This window comes from Euprymna scolopes, chromosome 35, assembly GCF_053919585.1.
Source record: "Euprymna scolopes isolate OS-2025 chromosome 35, ASM5391958v1, whole genome shotgun sequence".
In the NCBI taxonomy this organism is placed as follows: domain Eukaryota; kingdom Metazoa; phylum Mollusca; class Cephalopoda; order Sepiida; family Sepiolidae; genus Euprymna; species Euprymna scolopes.
This window is the reverse complement of record NC_136516.1, coordinates 19,516,317-19,529,702: the sequence shown is the minus strand read 5'-3', so window position 1 is coordinate 19,529,702 and position 13,386 is coordinate 19,516,317.

Below are 13,386 nucleotides of genomic sequence, written 5' to 3'. Positions count from 1 at the left end.
TTTTGGAATTCCTTTCCTATTTTCTGCTTCCCTGACTACTAACTTGCAAAAGTTTAAAAGTAATGTGAACAGATATCTTGTCGCTCAACTCTCCACAGTCCGCTGTTAGGCACAATTTCAATTAGTAGTGCCTTACGTTCCAAGTGGCAATATATCTTGTTTGGGATAAAAAAAAAAGATTTAAAAAAAAAAAAAAGCCAAAAATCTCAAATTACACAGACCACCCATATATACAGTCACCATTGCTAACAATACACAGCGTTCCCCTTTTCATATATCTATATTTAGATATACCTCTCTATATCTTTCTATAGATATAGATCTGTGTGTATATATATATATATATATATATATGTCTATATTTCAAATTTCAAGATGTTGACCATCTTATCATTCCTTTAAGTAAGGTGATATGCACAATTCTTGACAGCAACTGTTTCGTAGCACAAATCATTCATTTAATTATTATATCAATCAATGAATTTATTTCACCCTTAACTCACCAGAAGAAAATTCAAAGATGGGTTAATGAAATGGAAAAGGATGATTACAACCGTCTCTCCTAATTTTCGGATTTTGTAATCATGCACATATACCTTTTATTTTTTTTAAAAATTGGTAAGTGCTTTTGCTTCTGGTGAGTTAAATAAATACAAAATAAAATAAATTCATTGATTGATATAATAATTACATAAATGATTTGGTGCTATGAAACAGGTGCTGTCAAGCATTGTGCATGTCACCTTACTTTTAAAGAAATAAACAGTAAGATGGTCAACTTCTTGAAATTTGGAATATAGGCTTTTGTCATTTGCTTGAAAAATTAAGATTGGTATTACTAAAAGATGAAAAAAAATAATTGAAACATTTCTATATATATATATATGTATATATATATATACGGCCCGCTTCCTCCTTTTCCAACTCGACTAATTTAGTGGAATTTAGGGATTTCCATGCCAGGTAGGGTGCAAGATAAACACAAGTTGAATCCTGTCTGAACCTTACTTCACGCCACGCAGATAATTACTCGTTTGTACAATATGGAATTTATGTAAACAAAAACTCTTAAACTTTAAAAAAAAAAAAAAATTGCTTGAAAAAAATTAAATATATATTTTCAAGTAATTTTTTAATCAGCAGTAATTAACATTTCCTACACTGAAGATTGCAAAAGCATGAAACACTAGTGTGTATGTGTAATAATATTTATATATTATTGCTCCCTTTAAAATGAGTATCGGGCCTCTACGAGAATTTATAATAAGCAGTCAAACTATGCGTGACGCAATGATCCAAACACTGCTGTTGAACACTATATGACTTCACTTTCTATACATATATTACTTCACTTATAAAACAGTTATCTACTTATTTGACATTTTAAATTCTCTTCTTTTCCCATGTTGATGTTGGCCTAAAGGTTGAATATCTGATTTCAGAGTTAAATGTGACTTTGCAACTGGGTCCGACTACTTCGACCAGCAGTAATTATCATTTCCTGCACTGAAGGTTGCAAAAGCATTAAGCACTAGTGTCTGTAGGTAAAAATATGAGGTGCCTTCAGTAAGTTTTCAGACTATTTTGTGCAGGCGTTTAAAATTGTAGACTATTGAAAATTCTGTATGTTATTCTTATATATTTTATGATTTTAGGTTGAAAGGAACAGCTGCGGCAGGAATTGGAATACACCCTACTAAAGCCTGATTGTCACAGCTGGTGAATTTAAAAAAATGTAGTATGGACGAGAGGACACTTTAGAAGAATGATATGCATTAAAATTGTTTTAAACTTGGAAAAAATGCCACAGAAACTTATGGAATGCTTCAAACTATTTTCGGAAGATTTTCCATGAATTGAGCATCAGTTTTTGTGGCATAAGAGATTCAAGGAAGGCAGATGAATGATGAGGTGTGGGACGAGTAAGGAAATCAGAACATCAGAGTTGATTGGCCAAATAAAGAATTTCATGGATAAGGACCGTTGTATGTCTTGTAGAGACAATAAGTGCACAGTTTCTTGTTCGTGTGGAAACTGTACATAGTCATTTGCAAGAAACTGAAGATATGTGAGATTTGCACAAGGTTTGTTCCAAGGATGCTCCATCCTTGTTACAGACTATTTGGCCAAGATGGACAGCGAGTTCCTCACTTTTCCTATAGACCAGACCTTGCTCCCTGTGATTTTTGGTTATTCCTCAAGCTCAAGGAAAAGGCTGTCATTATGAGACAATTGAGATGAAAGAGGCTATGTTGAGGGTCATTGACATGCTTACTCAAGAGGACTTCTATGGGGCTTCCCAAAAGTTATTGGAATGGTACAAATGCATTGCAACTGGAGGAGATTACTTTGAAGGGAACTAGTTTTAATAAAAGTGCCTATATGAAAAAAGTCTGGAAACTTATTGAAGGCACATTGTAAATATTAAAAAAAGAAATTTTTTATTTATACTAATGCCTTGGTACATACATACATTTTTCAGCTATGTCCTTATCTTGCTAAAGCTTGTCAGGATGTAAACAAAATGATTGTATCATTGAATTTTCTTTTTAATTTTATTTAATTAATTCAACTTTGGAGGGTTTATAGCCAGTTTTCTGAATCTCAAATCTTAAATTCTTTTTCAATAGTGAAACGTTTAAAAATAACTTTATTATTCAAATATTTCTGAAATTTGAAAATGAAAAAAAAGAAAACAAAAGTCGAGGGAGAAATTCAATTTCTAAACGCGCTATGCTATCTATATCTAAATGAAGAATTCGAAATTATTAGATTTCGCAATAGGTATAAGTTTCCATTAACTGCTAACAACAAAATATACATTAGAAAATGTTTAGATAACCTACAAGCTTGTTTGTTTGAAATAGTTATATGGCGGAATATAATTTCAGTATCTATTTGATAAGATTTGAGTTTGTGAAAACAAAGTTTGCCATGCAGTTGCATACATAGGTATGTGAATATGAATTTATATACATCTCTGCTGTTGATTTTGTGTACATGAAATGCTAGTTGTACATAACTGCAGAGATGAGTGTGATGCAATTGTCTGGTTTGTGTATGTGCTGATAAAGGACCTTTTGCGTGGATTTATTCAAAGTTACTTTGTTGAAGCTAGTTACCTGAGATTTGATTTTAATTTGTAAACTAGCAGGTTGCCTGATGTTGCCATGTCGTAAGATATGCTTAAATATATTTTAATTCAAAGCCAATTCTTTATCAATTATATTACTACTAATATATAGTAGTGCGATCAAAACTAAAAATATATGTAAAAATGTAACATAACATGCGCCCGCAACCGAGATTGAACTTGCTACACAAGTTTGTAATTCAAATCTTGACTGTAGCTGAATACTTGATGCTTCGCCAGGGCTATCAAGGCTATTTTTTTATTTTTTTTTTTTATTGTGATGCCATCACTAGATGGGTTGCCTACCACGGCTTGAGAGTCCTATCTACCCTCGAGAGAAGGATAGACCAGTTTCTCAAGCTGATAGTTTTACCTCGAGGTAAAACTGCAATATACTGTGGAGTAAATCACTGCGGGTGGGGGGAGCATGTGAAGATGGGTTGCCTACCACGGCTTAAGAGAGGCACATAAACCTTCGAGAGAAGGATAGACTGCACTAGTTTCCCAAGCTGGTATTTTACTTTGCGGTACATACACTGCCTCGCCTTCCCAAATGGTCATCCATCCGGTACTGGCCAGGCTCAACGTTGCTTAATTTCAGTGATTTGGCAAGAACCAGTGTGTCAACATGATTGTGCTGTACCACAATCTATACATGACTAATATATATTGTCCTTACTATAATATATACGTAACTTTGGTGCAAACAGTTAGAATCAAAACCAAAATATACAACTCTCCACCCTCATTCCTTCACCTCTGAGTTACGCCATATGTATGTGTGTGTGTTTGTTTATGTATATATATATATATATATATGAAATTCACCTGTCATCCCCTTTTTTAAAAAATGGAATGGCCAGATTATTGAAGACAAGATGCAAGCAAGCAAGGTCTACAGAATTTTAGAATTACATATATACATACTCGTAGCCCCTCCCAACTACATTAATATAATCCTAAGGTACATATAGCCATACATATGTACACTTGCAATTGCCTATGTGTGTGTAGATCTACAGAGATGTATGGATAGCGGTATGTTACAATTAATTTACATAAATCGACTCTATTCAAGTTGCATGTATTTATTTGTGTATTGATGTGTGTTACCCCCTTCCCACTGCAGAAAGATGTAGCATAAGGGTTCGAAAGTGAGATTGAAGAACCAGCATCCTCAGAGGAAGTGTATTCTGACTCTCAACAAATGCTTAGACAGCTCTGTCAGCATTCCTCAGTAGGGGACGATTAGTAACAAACTTTAACCCTCTCTCATAGAGAAACGGTGTGTGTGTGTATGATTTCAGCTATATATCTGCATACATTTGTGCTAAGCATATTTGGGTATCATCCTCAAGATTGCCAAACTTGAAGATTGGGAATGCTGGCTGCCAGAAAAACACCCGAGATGAATATCAGGTGTTTTCATAGTGTGCGTGTGTATTCTTGTACAAGCGTATATTGGGTTATGTAAATGAACTACCTTATATTATTTGTAGATATTAATATCAATACGTGATTTTTTTATATGCATTTATACATGTATATAAAATAGTTGCGTCGATATCTGTATATACACAACAACTAGGCGCCTTCCCAAAATTTTAAAAGCAATTATTTCTATATGAACAGCATTCACCTTAGGTGAGCTTTAACCAGCTTTCGCCATAGGAAGTTTCATGGATATTTTAAGTTTGCAAGCGGTCCCTGGTTGCATGTATATCTTGATTAAGGAAGATGGCGATGTTAGGCTTTAGCAGTTCTTGCAGGGAAGTGTCAAGGCCCTCTTACATACGGTACCTGGTATTCCCATCTGGTACTGACCAGGCTCAACGTTGCTTAACTTTGGTAACTTGACGAATCGGTGTATCAACATAATTATGCCATAAATTGTTGAGGAATGTTATGTTATGCTTTTTAAAGCAATTATCTAACATGAAAATATAATATTAAAAAGAAAAAGATCAAACAATACAATGTTCTCGAGTTTCAAAATAATTTTGGTTGCTAGCTTCTGCTTAATAGTCTCCTATCAAAATCATTTATTTGTTCTCAGACTGTCAAGACTTAACCAAAATATGTCTGATGGAGGCATGTTTGCATATACGTAGCCAAACTGTTTTTATAAATAAAAAGGAAAAGTTCTGTTGAATTCGCTGTACCAGAATTTATTAAGTCATCTTAGTTTAAATTTAAAAAAAAAAAAAAATGTGTAAGCTACAGAGAGATGGTGAAAAGAGATAAAATACAAGGAAGATAACTGATATTCTACCTTTTAAATTGTATTAAGAATTATCTCCCTTACATTTTGAGCTTCTGTAGATTATTTAAAATTGTCTCTATTGTAATAATCTTCTTTGCCGGAATAATTATTCTCAGGAAAAAACTGGAGCAAAGTACATCATCTTAGTGTAAAGTAGATGCTACAAGTATTAAAAAATAAAATAGATTTGTACGATCTATTTTTATTTAACTCTTCCAATATAGCCTTATAGCGGGGGGTGGAAGAGAGGCACCCGGTTGTAAAATGCGCTTAATTATACTTTAATGCATGCAGATTTTGTATTATTACAGAGCCAATTCTCTAGAGTGTGTGTGTGTATGTATATATATATATATATATATATATATATATATTATTATTATTATTATTACTGATTTCAAATGTTAAAAAAGAAAAATGACTTAGGTGCCATCAGCTAGAATCAAAACCAAAACATTTAGCGCTCCAGGCATTTTCCCTACTGTTTGAGCTACCAGCAGATAGATAAGAAAGATTTAAAATTACACCACTTCAAGCTATAAATGAATTTCCACATACATAAAAGTAATAGAAATATATTGGCAAGTTGAAATGAATATTTTGCATTTCAACTTGCCGACATATTTCTGTACGCGTTATTCATTCATCCAAACAAAGATTTTACTCGTTATAAACCATCCTTAGTGTATGATTATTATTTCCTATTAATTTCAGTGTTATGCAACCAGTAGTTTATCAGTTAAATATGTGTATACACACACACACACACTCTTACATCTACTGTTTTATTTATATAAATAGCCCTACTTTTATTGAGCACTATTATTTAATTGTAGTATTAATTAAATAGAAAATTTTATACGTGTAATATTAATTTCATAAAAAAAAGGAGATATATTTAAATAAAGTTTAGCCTTCGTAGCTCCCTTAACTTACGAGTGCACTTAGAGATTTGGGACGACTTTAATTGTCTTCACCAGAAAATTTTATACATATGGTTTCAATTTTATAAAAATACGATATATTTAAAGTTTTAGGGGGGGGGCACTCTTTTAGAAATGCAGGAACATTTCTAATGTTTTTCACAGTAAATTTTACATAATATTCTTCAAGATTATATGTAGATTCTCTAACCTTTCTTTCTATAGTGAACCCATAAACAGCACACATAGACATTATGTTTTATATATATATATTACCACTAATACAAAACTAAAACTAACTGTAATGCTTTTGCAAGGTTGTTACGGCCATAATATAAATATAGAAACAAAAATTTTAAAAATTCTTTTTATATAAAAAATCAACTATTGGGAAATAAAGGAATAGCAGGATCTAATTTAGGAACCCAACGAATGAGGATAAATTTTTTTTTTAAATGGCTTAGGGTTCTCTGTAGAAACTTCTCATGACTCTGTTCTTAAATAAGGATACGAAAATTAGGCGATATATTAATATTTAAATGGGCTTTTCCGTAATCGCAGCAAAGGTAATTGTTTTTCGCATGCTTTTCCCATTAGGGATTTTCCCCTTTTTTATTTCTCTTCAAAAAATGCTCCATTGCCAAAAGTGTGTGTTTATTCATAAAGTCTGAAGAAATGCTGGTTTTTGAAAATTTTCAAACGATATAATGCTTGAAATTGTCAAACTTGACATGGAAACAATTGTAACGTAAAATGAAATACACTTTTTGTTGCCATCAACACCTTGTTTTGAAGCCTTGATTTTGCCTACACAGTATATATATATATATATATATATATATATATATATATCAGATGTACCTGGCATTTCCCAGTATTAAATGTAACATTAAATTCCTGTAAAAAGAAACCCAGAAAAAACCGGAGACATGCATGCAAGCATTATGTTTTTCCTAAACAGTTCACTTGTAAAAAAAAAAAAAAAAAAAAAAAAAAATTAGGATAATTAAGATATCATATTTAAGTGTATTTTACGATTTGGCAATGCTAGGTGGTCACTAATGTATATTGGGTACAATATAATAAATAGAGAATTAGCTCTATAATAAGAAATCTGCATAAATTAAAACATATTTAAATGTGTTTTGTAACCGGGCAACACTGGGTGCTCTGCTAGTCATTAAAAATAAAAGGCTCTAAGGAAAAACATTTTTAGACAATAAAGAAAACAAAAATGTAAAAAATAGACATGAAAGCATATAAATAAAACGGGGAACCTAAGTCAGTTATCAGACTGCATAACTTTGCCAACATAAGGTTAGGTGTTAAAATGTTTGTCATTAATAATGACGATATGACCCCAAATGATTTCGACGTTCTTATTTATAAATTACAGTTAGAACAATTGACCAATGAGAAGCCTCCAACCTTTTTATAAAAATATCGAATTTTAGATTCAAGTCAGTTCGCTGTCGACCTCTGTCTTGAAACGACTGAATCATGACTACATTGATTCTTCGCCGCCATCTTTGCTATTAAGAATTACTCAATACTCGAGATTGTGACTGCATTGATTCTCTGCCGATTTGATTTACCACCGCCATCTTTGTTCAACGTAATGGCTCAACACTTAACAATAAGACTAAAGTTTTATTTGCTCTTTCTCCACACTACAAATATTCCTAACATTTTTTTTTCCATGCAGATGTTGATAATTCAAAAACTAAAACACGGATAAATTTTTTCTCGCTCCGACGCAACTGTTTCATATCAACAAGAGCGACCTAACCCTAACCCTGATGCGGACTAGAGAATGTTGACGTATAATCTTATTGGTCAGCATCCGTTTTTTTCTACTCTGCTGCATTTTCAGAATTACCACGTAACTACAGGATGTTGCTGTTTCAATTGCCAAAAAAATGTGCGATATTTCAGGTAATTCACTAGCTGCGACCGAAGGATTTCATACAGAACAGACAATTATGACATGACCTTCCTGGATTATTTCCAAACGATCCACTTACCTAACTCCTATACCAACCTGCACAAAACTATGACAACGGTCATAGGAACAAGTGTCCAGCGGTGGCGTGTGTGTATTGTAAAATGTAATCGATGCTCAAACTCGAAACCCGACTGATAAGAAACGAAAAAGTGATACATGCAAATTAAGATGCGGTCGAATTCGAGAATATAAAAAGTCGGTATTTCTTTCATTGGGACAGGGGAAGAGTTGTTTTTGTTGACTCTGAGTCGTTTGAATGTATGGTTAATTCGCGTGTCAGTGTGAAAACATAAAGACGGATTTTCTACGAATGTTGAAGCAGGAAAAGAAAAAAGATTGTTGTTTTTTTTTGTGCCGAGAACATTGCAAGCTGAAGAAAAACTTTTTTTTTCTTTCTTTTGTTGCACAAACATTTAACAGTATTTGGCAGTTCAAATGAAAACTTTAAATTTCAAGCCTAGAAAAACATAATGACTGTCGGAGTATTACTAAGAGTTTTTATGCCATTCAGTCATTTGGCACATGTGGATATTTAGCATAGTTTATTCTATTCTTTTTCACCATAATCAAGAAATATTTTACCTTGAATGTAAGGAACTAATATTATGGTTAAATAGTCAAAATTTAACTAATCTACGCTTTCCAAGTAAAAATTTCTGGGTTTAAATTTGACGCACTGCTGTCAAAATCTCACTACTCTAAATCTGTCCAATTGCTGTCAAACATCGTTACTTCAAAACTCAACACTCTGCTGTCAGAACTCGTTACTCCAAATCCGACAGCCTGCTGTCAAAACAAATATTCCCAAAATTATGCCACGCAAATATTGATAACTCAAAAACTTATCACACCGACGTTTCGCATGGTGGTAACTGTTATCAAATAACAGAAAAAAAAAACATCCGAAATTGATGTTCTGTCAAAATCTGACCTTCTTCAGGTCTTGTCTATTTGGGAATTTTGGACCAAATTTCCAACATGACTATTTATTTACTTCACAGAGATAATATGCCCTCGTTCTGTCAGCCATGACTGGATAGATGTCCTAAGTAATTCGCAGTTGTATTTTTTGCTCGGTCACACTGAAAACTGAACCATCAACTTTCAGGTGAATATTTTACAATTCCCAAGTTCGATAGAAACAATCTCGAGCTCAACCAGATACACCTGAAGAAGATACGACTGAAACGTGAAAATGACACTCAAGATAAGAACAGTAGTCTGAAGAATCCAAATAATGTTTTATTTTATTTTATTTTTTTATTGTTATTTGACATTTTTTTCTCTAAACATTTATCATAGCCAAGGAGAGTGACTCGGTATTGAATATAGTCTAGTTCAGCCACAAGAATTTCTACGTTCAGTGCTTCGCTGTACGCCGTGTTGAAGATCTGTTGAACTTGGCAAACATTCAGATTGAAGACAAAGTTTTTTAACCCTGCATTAGTCCCATGCAGTGTTTTGTCACCCCAATTTTGCTTAAATGCTCATAATTCCTAGTTGGTAACTTATTTCTTTTCCTTCCCAATATTCTCCTGACTCGGTGAGGGTAAAACATACATGGTATGGTGCAGTTTTATCTTGGTTTTCCTTGCAGCTGAATCAGATTGAGAACTAATGTTTATAATAAAATATTCATTTTTCTTGCTATTTTAATTTATGGAAACATTTTGTGTTCATCATAGATATTAAAAAATAACATAAATTGTTGTATCCTGTAGGTATTTTTAAATTAATTTGATCTAAATCTAAAAAAGTTTTCCTTAGTTTTATAATTTATTTAATTGTATTATTTTATTTTAATATCAACAAGATACAAGTGATTCAAACTGTTCAACAAGGACTGTAGATAAATCCTGAACAAAGCAGGATAACTATTTTTTACAAAATAATAACACGATAAACGTTTTTGTATTTGGGTGAATAAACACTCCATGGGACTAACCATGTTTGGAATACCCAGTTGACTAACGCTGGGTTAAGGAATTCAAATAAAATTAGTGTATAGGCAATAATATGCACGAAACAGTCTCTACCAAAAATGCGATTTGATTTTTAGCTGGCAAAAATAGCTGCTAAGGGGCTAAAATAGAAAAACAGTTGACCTTGTCAGATAAAGTTGAATAGAACATTACTCTTGCTATTACTTTCGTGCATGGGTAAAATTAAATATTTATAGCTCAGTCACTTAATTTTTAAGCCTTCGTATCCATCTGTTGGTAGCTCAGATGGTAATGATGCTGGAAAGATAAAGATTATAGATGGTTTGCTAAACGTCCTGGTTTCGATTCTAGCGGATGGTATAAAAGTCATAACTGTTGAACAATATATTAGATAATAATCAATAGAGAATTGGCTCTGTAATAATACAAAATCTGCATGAATTAAAATGATATTTTATGATCGAGCAATGTCGAGCGGCCTATTAGTATTTATATGAAAATGTTTCATTCTGAATTACATATTTTCTAAAATTCAAGTGGAAACTTACAAAATCCAGTAGTTCTCGACTACTGTGCTGCAGTTTAATAATGACATTTAATTTCTTAACCATAATGACATCGCTCGGTTATAGTCAGCTAACATACTTCCTAATTTTCTGCGGAGTTCTACCCGAAGCAGTGACAAGTCCTTTCGCTTTTATTGTTCTTCAATATTTCTAATGTGAAGCAACTTATTGAAATAAAATATAAGAAAAGGACATTACTGAAAACTATACAGATAAAAATTAACAAAATTACACAGATAAACATAACACAATTAGTTTTTATTTGCAGTTTTAATAAGAAAATTAAAAAAAAAAAAAGTTATTATTTTATTTGAAATTTTATAAGCAATACATGTTTATGAAATTATTAAAAAAAAATTTTTTTTAATTTTAAAAATAAAAGTTTATTTGAATTTATATAATAAATATGTTTATGAAAGTATAAAAATAAAATTATTGAAATCCAAATAAAAAAATTTCAAACACCATAAAAAAAAAATGTATCCAATACATAATAAAAGCGAAGGAACTGATTTACCTCGTCACCACTTCCGGTAGCACACTCAGCGGAAAATTAGGAAGTACGTTAACTGACTATAACTCACCACTCAATTCAAAATGACTGAATTTCTGGAATGTAAACATTTTGCATATACTATTTGGTAAGCTTTTTTTTTCTGGTTCATATTAGTGATGGGATGATTAATCGGAATATCAGAAGTTTTTCAAAGTATGTTGAATCGGTGTTGAAGCAAAATGATTCAAACCTGATTTCGATACCAAAACGATTCCAAGTACTCTGTTTGTTAACCAAAACTGTCAATTTCCGGCTAATCCAACTTTATTCCATCGCAGTGTAGTTAACTCTTGTTACTGTTATCAGGGGAGAAAACTCCATGGGTACTTCCTGTTTATACAGTTGTATGAACTGTGATATAAAATTAAAAGAATGATCATTGGTGCTTCTTTACTATTGGAACGAGATTTTGTAGCCAATAAATAAAGTTTTCCAATAAAAAAACAATGGTTTCAACTGATTTTTTTGTCAATTCTAATAACTTACAATGGTAGCTTCCAAATTATGCAGTTGAAATTACCTGAATATTACTGAATTATTAAAACAACTTTAATCGTGTTAGCAGGTGAAAAATTGCTGCCATCTTTGTTTAATGCAAATGGAAAATTACCTCCCTGTTGAACTCTCCTGTGTTTTACGACCGTTTTCATCAAATTCTATTTTTTATTTTCTTTAGTAAAAAAATTTTCTACCTTATTGATTTTCGTAATTTTTGGATATAATCATCTTAAAAATATGAGGAATACGTAGACACCATTGTTTTTATGTGAAATTCAGTTTTATGATTTCTAAAAATCTCGTCCCAATTCTGTAAAAACGCCATTTGTAATTTAAAAATTCAAAATTTAACTGATTGATTGTATACAATTTCTCTAATACATTGGTACCTTGCATATGGTAAATGTTTTATTGCAAAAAAAGGGTTTTGGAATAGAACATATTTATTTTTTGCGATAGATATGACGTGAAAAAAAAAATAGGGTGTCCACTGTTGTAACTCTTTGCTATCCAAGCGATCAAATCTTTTAGGAATTTTGACATGCAGCTACATTAAAAGTTTTATATTTTTGGTAGTGAAAGGTGATTCACTTAAACTTAACAAATTATTTCATTAAAAATAAACGTCGCAAGACAGCATGTTGGCAATATATTTTTAACAACTATTTTTCCAGTGTCTTGTTTTTCTCCTGTAAAAAAAAAAAAAAAAAAAAAAAAAAAAAAAATTAAAGAAATCGAAAAAAAAAAAAAAAAACCAAATCTAAGGAAAGGGGAGATTCTCATTGAACTTACTGCTGACTAAATTATCATTAAATTATATTTTTTTCATAAACTGATGTAAGAGTTTTTCTTTACAACCCAACAGTGAAATACCTTTTTTTTAATTTTATTTTTATTTGCTTATTTGTTTACATAACAAAGAAAAAAAAAAACCCAAAACAACAACAAGGCTTCCTTCAGTCTTGACAGACTATGGATACTCTTTGTAAGGGTGCCTGCGCGTGAGATTTTTTGTGGCAAAAGTTGCACAATTTCCAACCACACCTCTCCTGAGTCAACATTGTTGAATACCAGTGGCAAGTGGAGGTTCAGGACGACTGGAAACAATGCCGAGATAAGCGGAAAGCACATACAGCGCCTAGAATTCCCAAATGGTTATCCATCTGGTACTAGCCAGGCTTAACATTGCTTAACTTCGGTGATCTGACAAGAACCAGTGTGTCAACGCGATTATTTATGTGTGTACATAAATGAATTCAATAATATTATTTATATATATTATGTGTATTTACATAAAATATTGTATCTCATAAAATTTTATGGATTGCTTTTCAAATTTTGTTCACTATGTGTAAAAAAAAAAAAAAAAAAAAAAAAAAAGATATATTTTCATTCATTCTTGAGTTTTGTGACCAAACCTTGTATATTCTTTCTTTAACATATGAACCGTTTCTGCATTGTCATCCTAAATTTCTAAAGACCTCTAATACTGATGCTTT